Source organism: Ambystoma mexicanum, chromosome 7q (assembly GCF_040938575.1).
Source record: "Ambystoma mexicanum isolate Mex_15411 chromosome 7q, UKY_AmexF1_1, whole genome shotgun sequence".
Taxonomy (NCBI): Eukaryota; Metazoa; Chordata; class Amphibia; order Caudata; family Ambystomatidae; genus Ambystoma; species Ambystoma mexicanum.
In genome coordinates, this window is record NC_090941.1 from 110,905,571 (window position 1) to 110,919,285 (window position 13,715).

Consider the following 13,715-nt stretch of genomic DNA (forward strand, 5'->3'; position numbering starts at 1 on the left):
CACCAGCAACTGGACCCCAGCAGATGGAGGATGTGACGGCATCATTGGGCAGGGCACGTGCATGACGGCGTCGGTGGATACCATCAGCCTGGATGCCGTACTGGCACAGGCAGTTGCGTCGAAGGCAGCGGCAGGCTCGACGTGGGAGGCATCATGGCTCGAGGCCATCAACATCAGGGGTGCAGGCATCAGCCGGAAGGCAGAAGAACCCTGGAATGGGAGTGGCTTCCGTGTGGGAGCGGTTGGGCCAGCAGATAGGTGCGGAGCGGCAGCGGGCAGAGGAGGAACGGCTCACAATGGTCAGGGCGGAGAACTCCATGCGGAGGGCGCTGAGGTGGTCTGAGTGCCTCGAGGGTCTTCGCAGGGAGTTGGAGCTGGACACTGCTTTATCCCTGCGAGACCTCGGGGCCAGGGAACATGCCCGCCTCCAAGCCATTGAACAGGAGTTCGATGATGCCCTGGCCCATGACAACATCCAGTGAGCCGTTGGACTTGCCCGCTGCCCATGTAAATAGTGATGTAGTTAGTGTTAGGTTTCCTTTGTTTTTGCATTTTCTTTGGACCTTTTGGACAATGGGCCACATTTTTGTATATAGTTATTTTTTATTAGGTAGTGTTGTTAGATAGGTTTCATTTCTTTTGTTGGGATCATGGACCCTGGCTTGTTCACCTGTACATAGTTCACTGTTGGATTTTCTTTTCTTTTTACAATTTACCCATGGAGCAATGGCTTTCAATTATAATTTCCCATTGGATTTTCTTTTCTGGACTGTGACTTTGGACACCATTCCTTTGGATTCTGATTTTTGGTTTTGCATTTTTTCATGGACATGCTTCTTTTTACTTTTTTTACATTCCCATTTCTGTTAGTTTATTTTAAATTCAATTCATGTTTTCTTTAATACATATTTTTTGATCAAACTTCAATGTGTAGTATCATCTCATTGGTTTCATGCATATCATGATATGGATTTTGAGATTCACTGACACCCATTGGGTGTATGTGAGGGACATGTGTTCGTTTCCAAAATTGCAATTGCTGTTCTATCATGTTATTGCCATTTCTGAGTGGGTGGATGCAATACTCGGGTGGGTGTTTTGCATTTGGAGGCTGACCATAAGGACCGGGGATCTAGATTGTGATGACATGTTGGCTGGGGAACATGAGTTGGACATGTGTGGGGGCCTGCTGGCAGGTGCCCCACAGTGCTGGCGGTGGTGGTGCAGGGGAACATGAGTTGGACATGAGTGGGGGCCTGCTGGCAGGTGCCCCACAGTGCTGGGGGGTGGGGGTAATAGGGACATGAGTGGGGGCCTGGTGGAGGCTGCCCCTGGTGGCTGGGGGGTGGGGGTGGTGGGAGACATGAGTGGGGGCCTGGTGGAGGCTGCCCCTGGTGGCTGGGGGTAGGGGTGGTGGGAGACATGAGTGGGGGCCTGGTGGAGGCTGCCTCTGCACTGCTGGGGGGTGGGGGTAATAGGGGACATGAGTGGGGGCCTGGTGGAGGCTGCCCCTGGTGGCTGGGGGGTGGGGGTGCTGGGATTCAAGAGTGGGAGCCTGGTGGAGGGTGCCCCTGACTGCTGGGGGGTAGGAGGTGCAGGGAGACAGGAGTGGGGGCCTGGTGGAGGGTGCCCCTGACTGCTGGGGGGTGGGGGTGGTGGGAGACATGAGTGGGGGCCTGGTGGAGGCTGCCCCTGGTGGCTGGGGATGGGGGTGGTGGGAGACGTGAGTGGGGGCCTGGTGGAGGCTGCCCCTGGTGGCTGGGGGGTAGGGGTGGTGGGAGACATGAGTGGGGGCCTGGTGGAGGCTGCCCCTGCACTGTTGGGGGGTGGGGATAATAGGGGACATGAGTGGGGGCCTGGTGGAGGCTGCCCCTGGTGGCTGGGGTTGGGGGTGCTGGGAGACAGGAGTTGGAGCCTGGTGGAGGGTGCCACTGACTGCTGGGGGGTGGGGGTGGTGGGAGACATGAGTGGGGGCCTGGTGGAGGGTGCCCCGGACTGCTGGAGGGTAGGGGGTGCAGGGAGACATGAGTGGGGGCCTGGTGGAGGCTGCCCCTGCACTGCTGGGGGGTGGGGGTGGTGGTAGACATGGGTGGGGCCCTGGTGGAGGCTGCCCCTGCACTGCTGGGGGGTGGGGGTGGTGGGAGACATGAGTGGGGGCCTGGTGGAGGCTGCCCCTGCACTGCTGGGGGGTGGGGGTGATGGGAGACATGAGTGGGGGCCTGGTGGAGGCTGCCCCTGGTGGCTGGTGGGTGGGGGTGGTGGTAGACATGGGTGGGGCCCTGGTGGAGGGTGCCCCTGACTGCTGGGGGTGGGGGTGGTGGTAGACATGTGTGGGGCCCTGGTGGAGGGTGCCCCTGACTGCTGGGGGGTAGGGGTGCAGGGAGACAGGAGTGGGGGCCTGGTGGAGGCTGCCCCTGCACTGCTGGGGGGTGGGGGTGATGGGAGACATGAGTTGAACATGAGTGGGGGCCTGGTGGAGGCTGCCCCTGGTGGCTGGGGGGTGGAGGTGGTGGTAGACATGAGTGGGGGCCTGGTGGAGGCTGCCCCTGCACTGCTGGGGGGTGGGGGTAATAGGGGACATGAGTGGGGGCCTGGTGGAGGCTGCCCCTGGTGGCTGGGGAGTGGGGGTGCTGGGAGACAGGAGTGGGAGCCTGGTGGAGGGTGCCCCTGCACTGCTGGGGTGTGGGGGTGGTGGGAGACATTAGTGGGGGCCTGGTGGAGGCTGCCCCTGGTGGCTGGGTGGTGGGGGTGGTGGGAGACATGAGTGGGGGCCTGGTGGAGGCTGCCCCTGGTGGCTGGGGGTGAGGGTGGTGGGAGACAGGAGTGGGAGCCTCGTGGAGGGTGCCCCTGCACTGCTGGGGGGTGGGGGTAGTGGGAGACATGAGTGGGGGCCTGGTGGAGGGTGCCCCTGGTGGCTGGGGGGTGGGAGTGGTGGGAGACATGAGTGGGGGCCTGGTGGAGGCTGCCGCTGGTGGCTGGGGGGTGGGGGTGGTGGGAGACATGAGTGGGGGCCTGGTGGAGGCTGCCCCTGGTGGCTGGGGGGTGAGGGTGGTGGGAGACATGAGTTGGACATGAGTGGGGGCCTGGTGGAGGCTGCCCCTGCACTGTTGGGGGGTGGGGGTGCAGGGAGACAGGAGTGGGGGCCTGGTGGAGGCAGCCCCTGCACTGCTGGGGGGTGGGGGTGATGGAGACATGAGTTGGACATGAGTGGGGGCCTGGTGGAGGCTGTCCCTGGTGGCTGGGGGTGGGGGTGGTGGTAGACATGAGTGGGGGCCTGGTGGAGGCTGCCCCTGCACTGCTGGGGGGCAGGGGATGCAGGGAGGCATGAGTGGGGCCTGGTGGAGGCAGCCCCTTGTGGCTGGGGGGTGGGGGTGGTGGTAGACATGGGTGGGGCCCTGGCAGAGGCTGCCCCTGCAATGCTGGGGGGTGGGGGTGGTGGGAGACATGAGTGGGGGCCTGGTGGAGGCTGCCCCTGGTGCCTGGGGGGTGGGGGCGGTAGTAGACATGGGTGGGGCCCTGGTGGAGGGTGCCCCTGACTGCTGGGGGGTGGGGTGGTGGTAGACATGGGTGGGGCCCTGGTGGAGGGTGCCCCTGACTGCTGGGGGTAGGGGGTGCAGGGAGACAGGAGTGGGGGCCTGGTGGAGGCTGCCCCTGGTGGCTGGGGGGTGGGGGTGGTGGGAGACATGAGTGGGGGCCTGGTGGAGGCTGCCCCTGGTGGCTGGGGGGTTGGGGTGGTGGGAGACATGAGTGGGGGCCTGGTGGAGGCTGCCCCTGGTGGCTGGGGGTGAGGGTGGTGGGAGACATGAGTTGGACATGAGTGGGGGCCTGGTGGAGGCTGCCCCTGCACTGCTGGGGGGTGGGGGTGCAGGGAGACAGGAGTGGGGGCCTGGTGGAGGCTGCCCCTGCACTGCTGGGGGGTGGGGGTGATGGGAGACATGAGTTGAACATGAGTGGGGGTCTGGTGGAGGCTGCCCCTGGTAGCTGGGGGGTGGGGGTGGTGGTAGACATGAGTGGGGGCCTGGTGGAGGCTGCCCCTGCACTGCTGGGGGGTGGGGGTAATAGGGGACATGAGTGGGGGCCTGGTGGAGGCTGCCCCTGGTGGCTGGGGGTTGGGGTGCTGGGAGACAGGAGTGGGAGCCTGGTGGAGGGTGCACCTGCACTGCTGGGGGACGGGGGTGGTGGGAGACATGAGTGGGGGCCTGGTGGAGGCTACCCCTGGTGGCTGGGGGGTGGGGGTGGTGGGAGACATGAGTGGGGGCATGGTGGAGGCTACCCCTGCTGGCTGGGGGTTGAGGGTGGTGGGAGACAGGAGTGGGAGCCTGGTGGAGGCTGCCCCTGGTGGCTGGGGGGTGGGGGTGCAGGGAGACAGGAGTGGGGGCCTGGTGGAGGCTGCCCCTGCACTGCTGGGGGTGGGGGTGGTGGTAGACATGGGTGGGGCCCTGGTGGAGGGTTCCCCTGACTGCTGGGGGGTGGGGGTGGTGGTAGACATGGGTGGGGCCCTGGTGGAGGGTGCCCCTGACTGCTGGGGGGTGGGGGTGCTGGGAGACATGCATTGTTGATCAGTAGTCCAAGGTGACATGTGGGTTGGCTGGGGGGCATGCCCATGGTGGATGGGCTGCCTGCGGGACATGAGCAGGGGTGCAGGGTAGTCCGCCGTGGTGTGGGCTGCCTGCAGGGGCCGTGGAGGTTGTAGAGCGAACATCTGGGAGGACACACACGGCCAATTCACGTATAGTACTCCCCAGAACCCCTGAAATACACGTACCCTGCTGAAATCGCGTGTGGAACTTCCCGCACACCCCTGAAATACACGTACCCTGCTGAAATTGCGTCTGGAACTTCCTGCGCACCCCTGGAATACACGTACCCTGCTTGCACGGGGCCAATTGCGTGTGGAACTTCCAGCGCACCCCTGAAATACACGTACCCTGCTCGCACGGGGCCAATCGCGTGTGAAACTTCACGCGCACCCCTGGAATACACATACCCTGATGGAATCGCATGTGGAAATTCCTGCACACCCCTGAAATACATGTACCCTGCTGAAATCGCGTGTGGAACTTCCCGCGCACCCCTGAAATACACGTACCCTGCTGAAATTGCGTGTGGAACTTCCCGCGCACCCCTGAAATACACGTACCCTGCTCGCACGGGGCCAATCGCGTGTGGAACTTCCCACGCACCCCTACAATACACGTACCATGCTGAAATCGCGTGTGGAACTTCCTGCACACCCTTGGAATACACGTACCCTGCTGGAATCGCGTGTGATACTTCCCGCGCACCCCTGAAATACATGTACCCTGCTGATTTTGCGTGTGATACTTCCGGCGCACCCCTGAAATACATGTACCCTGCTGATTTTGCGTGTGATACTTCCTGCGCACCCCTGATGCACACGTACACAGGACAATCGCGTGTGGAACTTCCCGCGAACCACTGAAATACACGTTCCCCGCTTGGTGTTTGCTCTTTGCCAGCCCTGTGAACTGGTCCAGGGTTAGCGCAGCCCTTTGCGATTATTTGGGGATTTTGAAGGCTTTTCCTTGCGCGAGGGCGTTCTTGGGGGCATAACAGGCGCTGCTGCAGGGTCGCTACGCCATGGCTGGTTTTGGATGCGAAAATCCATGAATACGCTGTGCGCGGAAACCGATTTTAGCTCACGCGGCTGGCGAAGACATTCGAACGGGCACTCTGTGCGCCAGTCGCGTGCGCCACTTTTGTGCGAATTTCTATGAATTACCCTGTACATCTTTTATGAACTATTTAGTACACAGCACAGTGACTTGAGGTCATTTCCTGTGAAGTCATACGGTCAAAGTTCATGTGACATCATTTCCTGTGTTGACATCATTATGCTAATTACTTTTTTTGAAACTAAGATTTTTGGTCACAGAATGTTGCATGTATGTGTCAGCCATGGAGGTGACTGTTGTGATGCTGTGCCACTGCCCCACAGGTAAAGTTAGTGCAAGCGATGCATACATAACAATAGCACAGAATGGCAACACCAACCCTGTTCGTTGCGCATCTCAAAAAGTACACAAAAGAAACTTTTAGTAAGATGGGCACCCGTCCTCTATTTTGCGAGACTTGCCCGCATAGATGGTTTTGTCCGGTGATTTGCTGGCATTCTCTGCAGACCTCTAAACATGCCAAATTTGCCTTCTCCCCAGGCCTGCGTAAAAGCTTTTGTGCGCTGAGCTCACACTTATGTGTGAAAATTGAACGCTAAAGCAGAAAGGCGGTAGCGGAGCGCTCCCAGAATGTGTGGCATTTGAAAATGTTGCTCTATGTAAACAAAGCACTACAATGGCAGCAGATAAACATCAATAGACGACAGAGGGGGATATTAGCAAGGACTGTTGTTCCTTAAGAAATGTGCACTCGCAGCGAATAGAGGCGACAGTGGAGCATGTTGGCTGTCTACTAAGAGTGTAAATTTCAGAGTGAAGTGTAACAATTTTCTACCACAGTAGTGTGTCTAGTACTGCTGTACCTTCCATGCTGGATAGGGGAGAAAAGAATAACAGCATACTGATTTCACTGAACATATGTCTATGCCCAATTATATAGCGCAAGGTTATGTCATTGTGAAGTGCTCCTTTTCTTGTAATGGGATATGTTTTCTTTCCAAAGCATTTGGATAAGGAAACCATTTTGTACAAATATATGTGAAGTAGACCTAATATATGTGGCTAGCTGTGTACATTACCGACAATTTCAATGTGTGATGCTAAGGAACTCGTGTCATGCCGCAATATCTTACTTCACTCCCAAAGCAAAGGGTGTGATCAGGGATGGTGCCATGTCACTCCTTAAAAGGGCAACAAGTCTAATGAAATACACCATATGCAAGTCCTTGCATTTCAGGTCACCGCTGGTGCTCTACCAAGTCGAAAATGTCCTCCATAGCCATTCTGTAATGGTGACCACTCATAAGAGAGATGCTTATTTGAAAGGGTATACGATGGAACAACGTATGGTTATTCCAACTTACCAAAAAGAGAAAAGGAAAAAAAAATGCACTCCATAAACATATTTGTGGAATCCATATACCAGTATCACATTGTTGACATACATGGCTGCGTTACGTTTGGATGGGTGTGGCCAAGGCCTAGACTCTTGGGTGAATGAGGAGGCCTACGGCCACCGGCTATGCACCCAAGTGGCTAGGCCTTGGCCACAACCACCCCATTGTAATACAGCCATAAATGCGAACATCTGGCCAATTACCACAACCCACAAACATAACACAGCCACTGGCACCCCAACCGAACCTCTGCAACATAATACACGCATGCATACAAACATCTAGCCAGTTAACAGAACCCACAAACCACAGCCTCCTGCACCCCTACCCACTTCCGTTCACATACTTTTGTACTTTTTCTAACTAAAGCACAAAATCTTCAAAATATTGACCCTGCACCCAAGACTGTATTACGTACTGACAACCAATACATCATAATAGGTTGTAGGTCATAGTTTCGAAAACAAAGGATCGAATGCCTTTTGTTCGGCAGCCAAACGACCGAAAAAAAGGATCGCATTTTTTTTATTTATTTTTTATGGGGGGGTTCCCCCTCAACCCCCCGTTTTCTTTATTAAAAAGACTTTTTTTAACAACCCAAACTATAATAATATATACATAAATAAATAAAAAAAATCGATCCTTTTGCATTCAAGCAAAAGGTCATTCGATCCTTTATTTTCGATCCTTTGACTGGACACCATCATAATACAGTAAAAATATCAGTCATCTGGCCAATGGGCAAAACCCAAACACATAAACTATCCACTGGAACCCTATCCACTTCTATACACGCAGTATTGCAACACTTCACCCAGTGGACACTCTGCAGGACTATTGACTCCATCACCTCCATGCATGGAGGGAAAACTGTAGGACATGCTAACAATCACCACACCCATGCAACCAACAATGTGTACACTGCGCACAAACCACGCACACAAGTCACCAATGTAAAACCTACTTGCAACCAGTGGGCAGACTCTTCGGTCCAAGGCCTCCAGCCATGCACACAAAGCACTAGAGGCTTGGCACACAGAACACAGCATAGTGCACCAAATGCAACTATCCTCATATCATTTGCAATCCACTCCCCATCCCCAATGGAGTCTGCCTGCACTCACCACAGAAGGTGGGTGCCTGTGGAGCTACCCGAGAATCATATATATGTGAGTAGCTGCATACATTGTCCATATTGTAAATGTGTGATACTAAGGAAAACCTTTCATGTTGCAATATCTTACTGCACTTGCTATGGAAAGGGTGAGATCTGGGGCAAACCATTGCAAACGCAAATGGTGGCATGTCACTCCGTAATGGGAAACAAGGGCAATGAAGAACAGCATGTGGAAGTGCACGCATTCCAGCTCATCTCTGGTATGCTAGCAAGTCCAAATTGTCCTCCACAAACAATCTGTAAAGGTGACTACCCTAGGAGAGATGCATATTTAAAAGGGTGTGCGATGGAGCAACATATGGTTCTAATAACTTACCCAAATGAGCGAACGAAAAGAAAATGCACTCTGTATACATATTTGTGCAATCAACATGCCAGTATCACACTGTTCCCATGCATGACTGCATTGCGTTGCGGTGGTTGTGGCCAAGGCCTAGCTGCTTGTGAACACATGGAGGCCTAAGTTACCAGGGTGATCCAGACCTGGACCCCTTGCTCACTGTTCTTAGAGAGGCATAGCTTCACCTAACTGATGATGCCCAACAAGGCTGAAAAACATGTATGGGGTTGCTGTTGGTACTCTTGTTCAGATGAGAATTGCCTAGTATTTCGGTGCTGGACTGCCCCTGGTCAGGACAAAGACTGATATGCAGGTACATTTTTTCTTCTCTGTGAAAGGGACAGTGAGCTAAAGACTTGGTAGAGTCTCTCCCAGGGGTTATTCACCCAAGAACAGGTCATTGGGATGTTTTCATGCTGGTAGGGAGATTCCCAGACCTCCCTTGTTTTGCATAAATTAACTTTGGGTCTCACCCTAAGTTACCAGGGCGATCCAGATGTGGAGCCCTTGCTCACTGTTCTTAGAGAGGCACAGCTTCACCTCACTGATGATGTCCAACAAGGCTGAAACACATGTATGGGGTTGCTGTTGGTACTCTTGTTCAGAGGAGAATTGCCTAGTATTACGGTGCTGGACTGCCCCTGGGTAGGACAAAGACTGATATGCAGGGAAATATCTTCTCTGTGAAAGGGACAGTGAGCTAAAGACTTGGTAGAGTCTCTCCCAGGGGTTATTCACCAAGAACAGGTCATTGGTCTGTTTTCGTGCTGGTAGAGAGATTCCTAGACCCTCCTTGTTTTGCATGAATTAACTTTGGGTCTCACTCTAAATTACCGGGACAATCCAGACGTGGACCCCTTGCTCACTGTTCTTGGAGAGGAACAGCTTCACCTCACTGATGATCCCCAATAAGGCTGAAAACCGTGCATGGGGTTGCTGTTGGTACTCTTATTCAGAGGAGAATTGCCTAGTATTTTGGTGCTGGACTGCCCCTGGGCAGGACAAAGACTGATATGCAGGGAAATTTCTTCTCTGTGAAAGAGATAGTGAGCTAAAGACTTAGAAGAGTCTCTCCCAGGGGTTATTCACTCAAGAACAGGTCATTGGGCTGTGTTTGTGCTGGTGGAGAGATTTCCAGACCCCCCTTGTTTTGCATAACTTAACTCCAGGTCTCACCCTAATTTACCAGGGCAATCCAGACATGGACCCCTTCCTCACTGTTCTTAGAGAGGCACAGCTTCACCTCACTGATGATGCCCAACAAGGCTGAAACACGTGTATGGGGTTGCTGTTGGTAGTCTTATTCAGAGGAGAATTGCCTAGTATTACGGTGCTGGACTGCCCCTAGGCAGGATAAAGACTGATATGCAGGGAAATGTCTTCTTTGCTAAAGGGACAGTGAGCTAAAGACTTGGTAGAGTCTCTACCAGGGGTTATTCAACCAAGAACAGGTCATTGGACTGTTTTCGTGCTGGTAGAGAGATTCCCAGACCCACCCTTGTTTTGCATAAATTAACTTTGGGTCTCACTCTAAGTTACTAGGGCGATCCAGACGTGGACCCCTTGCTCACTGTTCTTAGAGAGGCAACGCTTCACCTCACTGATGATGCCCAACAAGGCTGAAACACGTGTATGGGGTTTCTGTTGGTATTCTTGTTCAGAGGAGAATTGCCTAGTATTTCGGTGCTGGACTGCCCCTGGGCAGGACAAAGTCTGATATGCAGGGAAATGTCTTCTCTGTGAAAGGGACAGTGAGCTAAAGATTTGGTACGGTCTCTCCCAAGGGTTATTCACCCAAGAACAGGTCATTGGGCTGTGTTTGTTCTAGTAGATGTTAGGCGGAAACCTGTGCAGTTCCCTCTGGGACCACTGCAAAAGATTTAGGACTACAGGTGTTTGGCGGTGAACCCACTTGGTAGCAGTCTGTACCACACAGATTCACTTGGTAGCTGTGGCTGAGCAGTCAGATTTCCCTCAAGAAGAGTTGAGCAGTATGTGGAGTATACAAAATAGGGCAATTCTTCACAGCAAGACAAGCAAACACGCAAGAAGGCTTAGTGTAAAGATATTAAGGTATTTATTAATAACAAAACATCTATGAAAAACACTATGGCACTATCACAGCAAACAAATCAAACACAATTACTCTACGAAGAGGAAACAATCAATCCCCCTAGCAATATTTCAACAAGTCTAGGTTCTACCGGTACCACTTATTTACCGACAGATGTGTATACCTCAACCTAGATGGCACTCTAATATTAGTTAGGACGGGAGAGAAAAAGATAGGCAGGTTATGAAATCAACACAGTTCAATCCTTCGCGGATAAAATGCAAGGCAGGAAGGCAAGAATCACAATAGATCATAAAGTTCAGAGGTCAGGCCCACTCGGAGAGAGGCAAGGCGTGATGTCCCAAAAAGTCTCTAGTGGAGATGCATTCAAGTCTTTGTAGCAAATTGTTATCGGCAGATTGAACCAGTTCAGAACAATAAATGAGAAAAGCTTGGAGGCGACCCAACGGAACGGAGAGGATTAAGACACCTCACTCGAACCGATCGAAAGGGAAGCCAGGCGGACACGGTACCTTGTTGTGGAGGGCAGCTCCGGCGGGGGCAGTTGTTCCTGGTGGTGGATGCACGTCGGGTCTTTGCCAAGAGTACTGATGATCTCGTTGTCGAAGAAAAGTGAAGTCCGGTGCACCACCAGGGAAGAGACCAGCCGCGGAGTGCTCCGTCACAAGCCACCACCTTTTGGTCGCGGTACAGGGGTAGTGGCTATCCGGTTGCCGAGGTGCTCTGCACGGGAAATTCGACCACTGCGTCCTGAGGCGAATAAAAAGCAAAGGGGACTGGTTGTTCCCACCAGCCAGGGGAAAAGACTCTCCTGCAGGGAGATCTCCTCTGTCGTCGGGAAGTGGTGAGTCGGTTCCGCAGGGCTCCACCGGAGGTGTCGTCGTGCAGGTCGGCTCAGCGTTACCCTCGTCGGATTCTTAGGTCCTGTGGCGACTTCTGAAGATCCAGTCCCAAAAGCCCTGCTTTTATGCAGAAAACTCCCATTCTTCAGCCTAGCTGTCAATCAACACATGCTAAGTGGTGAGCGGGAAGGCTTACCACTTGGGCCAATCACTCCAGAGTGCGACCGGAGTTGGCAAGGCAACTCGATCCAGGGTGCCTAAACCCCCTCCCACACCCCTGTGGTAACCCAGACAGAATGGCACCACTTTGGAGGGTCTCTGTACAGAGCCCGCCAAAAGTGGAACAAAGGGCTCAACCTTTGGTTTAGGAGTCACAGAGACGAACACAGACGCCATTTTACAAACCGAGTTCTGGCAGAAAATACCATCCGATAAAGTTATTTAAGACCGGTGGTACGTTAGAGATTAACGAGAAAAAGTATCAATCTCCAACAATGGGACGAATCCCATAGGGTTATGCTCGGGGTCGAACATAGCAAGTAGTTTCCACTGCCACCAGCCAAAACTCGACGAGGGGGGACGGGACAGTGCCCCCTCGAGTAACAGATCCAGGAGTAATCAAATTACCCCTACTAGTACGTCCACAATAAGATGGTTTGTACTAGTTCTGTTAGTAAATTTAGGTCTAGTAAAGCCAATGGTGACTTTACATGCCCGGGGAGACGGTAGTCAGTCCCCGGGTATGGAGTCTATGGTGGAGGTCCGCTAGGACGCCCCAGTGTTACGGCACGTGGGGTGGGGTGTAACACACATAGAAAAAACATATGAGACCCTATGGAGTAAAAGACCCCATAGCCCATAGAACACATTGACATTCAAAGGAATTACACACATACATGTCCAAGAGTGGGAGAAAAAGAGTCTCACTCTTGGCAGGATGGAAAAAAACAAACTCCAGAAATCCAGCAAAGCTGCTGGGGGACTCACTAGGTTAGGAAATTCAGCCTAAACAGAGAATTCTCCCTAACACTCTCCCCCCCCACACTAAGGGACAGGGGGATTTAATCCACTCCTGGATGAATCTCATACCTCTAGTCGATGACATACATCCTAGAGAGACCATCAGCATTTTGGTGGTGACACCCTGACCTGTGCTCAATGGTGAAATCAAACCCTTGCAGGCAGATCAACCATCTCAATAGTTTTGGGTTTTCCCCTTTCATTTGCATTAACCATCAAAAGGGTTGGTGGTCAGTCTGAATGACAAAAGTAGAACCATACAAGTACAGCCTAAACTTCTTCAGAGCCCACACGATAGCAAAGCACTCTCTTTCGATTGTTGCCCACCTTGTTTCAGGATTCTTCAGCTTGCGGCTGATGAAGCAAACGGGGTGCTCCCTACCTTTCCCATCCAGTTGACTGAGTACGGCACCTATTCCTACATTTGAAGCATCTGTCTGCACAATGAAGTGTTGGCGGTAATCAGGAGCTTTGAGTACTGGGGCTTGGCAAAGAGCCTTTTTCAGGTTTTCAAAAGCCTGATTGCACTCCTCGTTCCATTTAACCTTTTTTGGAAATTTGGGCGAGGAGATGACATTCAGTGGAGAAGCTATGTTCCCATAGTTCTCTATGAAATTCCTGTAATACCTAGTGAGGCCTAGGAAGGCTCTCACCTGGGTTTGAGTAGTCGGTGTTGTCCAATTTTGCACAGCTTCAATTTTACTGAGCAAAGGCCTTATTTCTCCACCGCCTACCTCATGCCCAAGATAGACTACCTTACTCTGTCCAATTTGGCATTTGCTCGCCTTTATGGTCAGATTGGCTCGTCCAAGAGCCTGCAAAACATCTCTCAGGTGGGTTACATGTTCTTCCCAGGAATTGCTGAACAATGCAATGTCATCCAAGTATGCCATGCAGAAGTCCTCCATCCCATTCAGAACCTGGTTTACCATCCGTTGAAACGTAGCAGGTGCATTCTTCAATCCGAAAGGCATTACCTTAAACTGGTATAAGCCAACGGGGGTAGAAAATGCAATTTTCTCCTTAGCATGGTCTGTCAGGGCTATTTGCCAATAGCCTGACGTCAAGTCAAATGTGCTGAGGAACTTGGCGGCGCCAAGTTTATCCACCAACTCATCTGTTCTTGGCAAAGGGTGGGCATCAGTCTTGGTGACTGCATTAAGAGCTCTATAATCAACGCAGAATCTAAGTTCTTTAGATCCGGCCTTTAGTACTAACACAACTGGGCT